Source organism: Triticum dicoccoides, chromosome 1A (genome assembly GCF_002162155.2).
Source record: "Triticum dicoccoides isolate Atlit2015 ecotype Zavitan chromosome 1A, WEW_v2.0, whole genome shotgun sequence".
NCBI lineage: Eukaryota > Viridiplantae > Streptophyta > Magnoliopsida > Poales > Poaceae > Triticum > Triticum dicoccoides.
In genome coordinates, this window is record NC_041380.1 from 460,864,324 (window position 1) to 460,871,650 (window position 7,327).

At 48.6% G+C, this 7,327-nt stretch overlaps 1 pseudogene; it reads right to left on the reverse strand.

Annotated features, from left to right (window-relative positions):
* Positions 1–1,902: 1,902 nt before the first annotated feature.
* Positions 1,903–3,446, reverse strand: LOC119278942 (annotated as a pseudogene).
* Between the last annotated feature and the right edge of the window lie 3,881 nt (positions 3,447–7,327).

The window sequence follows — 7,327 nt, forward strand, 5'->3', positions numbered from 1 at the left end:
AAATTTAGTCCCACCTCGGCTAGCTAACATGGTTGTGAGCACTCGAAGTCTATAAATTCGCAAGTGACTGCTCAGTTATCTGTACTTGCTCATGGGTGAGAGATGGACCAGATAATGGGTTCGGGCATTGGTCTGGTTGTGGTTAACCCGACCAAACCCGACCCGACTGCCAGGTTGACTAACAATGTGCAATCAGCAACCTTGTCCAGGAATTATCTTTAAAAAGGGCAACCTGGTGCATGTAGCTCCCGCTTGCGCAGGGTCCAGGGAAGGGTCCGACCACTTTGGGTCTATAGTACGCAGCCTTTCCCTACATTTCTGTAAGAGGCTGTTTCCAGGACTTGAACCCATGACCTCATGGTCACAAGGCAGCAGCTTTACCACTGCGCCAAGGCTCCCCTTCTCCAGGAATTATCTTTGCTAGTCCTAAAACACTTGGAGAGCAAATTGTAGGTCCTTTCATTCTGGGCACTATTTGGCTTATTTTACCAGACTTCGCCTATGTTGTTGGTCTCTAGACAGTCTTTAGTCTTTACTTTGTGATACGGAACAATACGGGTGCGTGAATTTTTTTTCCTATGGATCAACTGCATAGAACAAAATATTTCCTATAATAATCAGTAAACTACAGAGGAATATGGGTATAGAAGTCCGGAATGATGATATACGAGATAGAGTTGGGGTAGCACCAATTGAGGAGAAGCTTGTCCAACATCGTTTGAGATGGTTTGGGCATATTCAGCGCAGGCCTCCAGAAGCTCCAGTGCATAGCGGACGGCTAACGCGTGCGGAGAATGTCAAGAGAGGGCGGGGTCGACCGATTTTGACATGGGAGGAGTCCGTTAAGAGAGACCTGAAGGATTGGAGTATCGACAAAGAGCTAGCTATGGACAGGGGTGCGTGGAAGCTTGTTATCCATGTGCCAGAGCCATGAGTTGGTTGCGAGATCTTATGGGTTTCACCTCTAGCCTACCCCAACTTGTTTGGGACTAAAGGCTTTGTTGTTGTTGTTGTTGTTTGTTGGATCAACTGCATAGAACAAAATATTTCCTATAATAATCAGTAAACTACAGAGGAATATGGGTATAGAAAACGTAGGCTAAGAAGAGCTTCTGCCTGCATATATATGCAGTTGTTGGAGAATAAGGATATATAAGTGCAAAGGGAAGCATCTATAAACACTGAAACGTAACTCCTGGCCAGTGTGAAATATCTGCAGTTGTTGGAGTATAAGTATATTTAATTTCAATAAAATGCAATGTGAAACGCTGAAACCTAACTTGCAGCCAGTTATGCTGTAACATCACACAATATAGGTGTAAGCAAAGACTGTGAGACACTGTAAATTGAGACTATGAATCAATGATTCAGGCGTCATTTTATTCACAGTAAAAGTCTGCTCGGATTATGATGCCAAGTAGCTTAAAAACAAATAACCATAATTCATGGTCTGACCATTAAGGAGTACTTCTTTTCATGTTATCTCTGGGTAAGCGGCTGAAAATATACATCTAATCCAGACAAGATTGACTGAATTACCTAAGATGCTAGAGAATATTTTTTTTATAAAATGCCTTACAACCTGATCACATATTAAATGGATGAGGCATTGCAGCACTTTTGAATAGTGAATAGAGGCTCGTTGTTTCTTCTACACAACAATTGCACTACTACCATAATTCAAATTTTAGATGTGTCCTTGTCTTTGTTGTTGTCCAAGTTCACTAAATCAAAGATTAAATGCCTGCGTCTGCCACAAAAGTATGCCAACTTATGCAAAAAGAACATAAATTTATGAATAGCAGTCAATGCAATAAGAATAGAGGTGTGTGCTGACCTGTTATTGAACAAATACGCCGGAAGGGCATACAAAACCATGCTTCCACATCATGCCAAGTATCGTATCAGCCTCGGATCTTCTTCCGCAGCTCAGATATGCTTTGTGCATAATCCAGAAGGTCTTCTTTGTCCGGTCAAACCTAAAATACTCCATCTCATCCAACACCCCATGCATCTCTGCCAGTCGATGGTGCTTCCCATACATCACCATCTTGCAGTGGTATAAACTCCGGCACAGCTTCCATCCGGCCTCCTCAGCCTGCCAGACAAAGTGTGCGAGTCTGTCGACAGCGTCACACTGGAAATAGTTGGTTATGACAGACCGCATCACCTGTGTTGTGGTGACTGTGGTATTGCGTTCCAATGCCTCAGCAATCCTTCTTTCCATCCCCTCAACCAACCCCTCCTTGGCATACACCCTAATTAACAACACATTGAGCCAGGGCCTATAATCCTCAGGACGCAACTTCAGAAGCAACTCCTCGATCTTTTGAATCCTATCTACATGTGCAAACTTGCAATATGCACATAGCATTGCACGTATATGCACTATATCAACCTTGCCAGCATGCTCACGAGCACGCTCATAAGCCAGCTCCATCTTATAAATCTTCCCAGCATGTGAGTAACCTCTTAACATCAACAAATGTGTAGTGGTGTCTGGAACAACTCCACCTGCCATCATTTCATGGAACGCAGCTTCCATTTTGTCCCACATCCATGCCGTGAGGTAGCCAGCGATGACTGCATTGTAGGTACCAATTGTACGGGGCTGTCCTGAGGCATCCAGCGACTGGAGTGTGGCCTCCATGTGGTCGACGAGGAGGGAGCGACCGAAGAGAGCGATGAGGATGTTGAAGGAGTCCGCATTGGGCGGACCACACCGTGGATCACGCCGCAGCGCGTGGAAGGCCTCGACGCAGCTATTCACAAGGCCACTGTGCATGTAGGCGGCCATGAGGGCATTGTAGAGCGCCTGGTCGGGGCAGTAGGCGCTGGAGGCGTCGGTGAAGATGTTGGCCGCGGCGGTGGGGTCGCGGGCGCGGCTGGCAAGCGAGATGGCGACGACAAACTCGGGGAGCGTGGGCGGCGGCGAAAGCGTGCGGCGAAACGAAAAGACCGCGAGGCCGAGGTAAGGCTTGGGGCGGAGGAGGGACAGGAGCTCGAGGGAGGCGAGCGGCGAGACTGCGAGGAGGGTGGGGAATGAATGGGCGTGGAGGGCGGGCAGGGGGTCGGGATCCGAGACGGGCAGAGCCAGAAGAGAGGCGGCGAGGGAGGAGACGGCCGCGCGGAGGTGGGAGGCCGTGAAAGGCGGGAGCGGCGTGGAGGCGGGCGAACACGGCTGCGGCCAGGGCGCGGGATGAAACGGCGGCGGGGAGGTGGACGACGGGATGGAGGTGGAGGGGATCGCGTCGGGGGGAATGGGCACGGATGTGTAGGGGAGATGGACCGAATGGTGGAGGTGGCGGCGGCGAAGCAACGGGAGGAAGTGGCGAGCGGGGTGGCGGGACATGGGAGGAGGAGGGATTCGGCGGCGGCGGCGGCGGCGGCGGCGGCGCGATGGGTTTTAGGGATCGATGTGGGGGGAGAGGAAGAAGAGGGGCAAAGGCGGCCAGCTCGGCGTAGCGTTTTTGCGTCACCTCAACAAGCTGACAACTTGGAGACGGCTCGGCCTGGCCTGGTTGAAGAGTGCTCTTTACGGGCCTGGCTGGTCAGACCAGTGATGTGGGCTTAACGGGCCTGCAGTGATGTCGACTTGACGGGCCTTGCTGGTCAGACCAAGTGAGAGAGGTTTCTCAAAAAAAAAGTGAGAGAGGAGCAACTCTCAAATCCAGGGTTTCGAGATGGAAAACTCTTTAAAACATCCGCCACGCTCCTCGCATGCCACACGCCACGCGTCCCCGTGGAGACCATCTATCACGCGTTTTTCTCCCTTAGGCTGGTTATAGTGGGAGTAATTTATACTAGTGTCATGCATATGGCACTAGTCTAAATTACTACTTTCATGATGCAAAATATCATAGTAGTAATGTCATAGAATGTTTCATTTATTGCCTTATAGACTCATTTTACCTCGGGAAGCGCTATGTTACAATAACATACTTCCTCCGTCTCAAAATAAGTGTCTCAACTTTATACTAACTCTAGTACAAAGTTGTACTAAGCTTGACACACTTATTTTGGGACGGAGGGAGTATTATGTTATTCCAAACACCTCTCACCTCATTAAATACTTGTCACATAAGCAAAATTGTCTTGGGGTATGTTAAGTTACTACCTAAGTTACCCCATTATGACTAGCCTTATCTCTCGCGGTTACGGGAGAGCCATTCGTTTCCCTTTCCATCGGTGGCCTTATCCTTTGGACGTGAAGCCGCCATCGCACACCACTCGCTACCTCTCCCGGCCAATATGCAGCAAGCTCCGCGGCCGAAATAGTGCACATCGGAGTTCCTAGGCGGTTGATGCGAGCTCGCCACGCACCACTGCCGTGTTTCACAGTAGCAGCACGAGCTAGCCACGCGCCGCTCGTCTCGACGACTGTTGGTGTTTTAACGCAGCAACTCGTCCCCGACCGCCTCGCTGCGTTGCAACCTCGTCGGGGGCTGCTGGTGCTGCAAGTCACGGGGCGGCGGAGCTGCAATGGAGCGCTCGCCGTGCTCCAATGAGTGCTCGTCAGCGCTCCCTCCCGGCGCTACAATGGAGCGCTCCTCGGCGCTGCAATGGAGCGCTCGCCGACCACCGGTGCTGCGATGAAAGCTCTCGGCGCCGGCCTCCGGGTGCTGCAATGAAGCCCTCATCGCCAACTACCGACGTTGCAATGGAAGCCACGGGTGATGCAATGAAGCCCTCGTCGCTGGCCGCCGGTGCTACAACGAAGCCCTCGTCGCTGGCCACCATGCTGCAATGAAGCCACGTCGTCACCGGCCACGGGGGTGGTTCTCCTACCATGTAGCAGCACTGGAGCGACGGCGCTGGAGAGGTGTGCTGCGTGCGACTTGTCTGTGTTTGCTGACTCGAGAGGAGAAAGCCGGGAGCAAGCTGATGCGTTTGACCCCATCTACGGGTAGGGAGGATGAATCGAATGGCTGCGGACCCGACTGGTTTCTCCCGAAATCAGTCGGTTGATTTGTAGCAGTGGCCTTACGAGATGCGGTTGACGTTTGTATGTGTTCGCACTCCTTTGTCTCAAAAAATTGTGTTTGTACTCATTTCTGGCAAACCTCCTGTCAAACGAGACATTCTGCCATGACAGGCGACTCGGGTGAAGCGCATTCGAGAAGGTAAAACATGAAAAAAAAACAAGAGACATGGAGGAAACACTCGGTAGCAAGGCACACATGGGGTCTGACAGTGACCAATTCTAGCTCTCCCAAGGTAATGCAAGCTATCATGACTCAATCGGCAAGCGACACACCGATTCGGTTTGATATTTGAGTCGGCATGCCGTCATGTCCTAGTTGGAAGGTTCTACCCGGTATGCCGTCATGTCTCAGCCGGTAGGTTCTATCAGGCTGATGTTATGCCCAGTCAGCAGGAGGCCATTGTGCTCCACCCGGCTTGTTGTTATACCTATTCAGCAAGCCATCATGCTTAGTGCCTAGTCATACCACAATATAGCAGGCAGTTATGTTGATGGCTCAAGGACTTGGAGGACAGCATATGAAAACTTGCACCAGAACGCCTTGAAGATGGCCTCAAAAGGTGACGTGTTCAACATGAAAGTTTTGCCCCTCAAAAAATATGAAAGTTGTGTGTGTCATCAAGACATATAAGTTTCCTTTTGGAGTTATTGCAATCCAGATTAGTGTGCAACTTGTAGAGTCATGATAAGACGCGAACAACTTAGTGTGCTACTTGTTGGATTCCGACCTCAAGATAAAGATGGGCCAATCGAGCCATCAACACGGCCTTAGATGGAGAAGTGGCCTGCGTTGGGTTATTCTTATCATTGAGACAAACAAGTTTGATGTTAGACTCAACTCCATTCGAGTTAGTATATGATTTCTACGACCCACACAAGAAGCAGGACAAAGGTATGGGACAGATCCGAGCCAAATCCGAGTTGGTTTAGAACTAGAGCTTTTAGGACGTGAATTGATGTAATTTTCTTGTAAGGAAAACCTAAACGAGTCCTTACTTGTACGGGAAGTCCAGTCGCCTCATAAATATGTGGTTGAAGCCGCAGGCTGACCTGCTCGAAGTCTTGAGATCGGATGTATCATGTTAAAGCACGACGGAAGCACACACTAATGTAAGACCAATGTTCGGATTGGCACCAAGAAAAAACTTGATTTAATGTAGACATAATTTTTTACTAAAGTGTTTCGGTTTTCCGAACTTATGTCACCTTTAACCTATTTGTATGTTTTTTAGGGGGGGGGTATCCTCCTGACTGAGGTGCCCTGTGTAATAATTTATCTTAGGAAATCTTTTCCGGCCCGCAGCTCAGCATCTTTCCTACCGACCTGCACCTCGGCTTGACAAAACACACGCCACATCTGGACTAGTTTCCGAGCAGTGCGACGCTAGACGCCTTTAAAGCATCGGCAATATTAACGGGGGGCTGAGACTATAGCCGAACCCATCAAAAGCCAAGGTACTCCGAGGAGTCCTCGGCAAAATGTTCTCGGATATTGCTTTATATGCATCAGTTTTGAATTGTGTCTTCGGTCAATAGTTGGGTTGCCCAGCTCTTGTGATTGCCTCCTACATTCCGCTTTTGTTCGGCTAGGTGTGCAAAGGGAGAACCACTGCGATTGTACTTCGGATTTAACTGGTCAAGTACCTCGGTGGAGAAAGCCGAAAACTGACTGTCACAATGCGCGCAAATTGGTCAGCAATCCAACGGCTCTGTCAAACTATAGATCGATAGAGGTTACCCCATGGGCCTTTCATAAAATTGGCCGAAGTGTTAATGGCTTGACCTTGGCTGATGCTGAACACTAACCAGGGGCTAGTAACTGGCCTCCTAACTTTAAGCTCCTATGACTAAGTGAAAGTTATAAAGCCTAGATATCTGATTGCCTTGTTTCCGCTAACACAAGTGCCTCCGGCCACCTAGACGTCGGCTAAGGCTTGTCTTGTTAATGCGGAAACACCCTGTGTAGCATCTACAAAGGGGTAGAAGCCGACGATGGGTCACTCTCAAATGATAAATGATCATAAAGGAGTCAAAAAAGCATATAGCATAAAAGCATTTTGATACGTCTCCAGCGTATCTATAATTTTTGCTTGTTCCATGTTGTTATATTATCATTCTTGAATGTTTTACAATCATTTTATACCACCTTTATATCATTTTTGGGACTAACCTATTGACGTAGTTGAAGGAAATATGCCCTAGAGGCAATAATAAAGTTATTATTTATTTCCTTATTTCATGATAAATGTTTATTATTCATGCTAAAATTGTATTAACCGAAAACATAATACATGTGTGAATACATAGACAAACATAGTGTCACTAGTATGCCTCTACTTGACT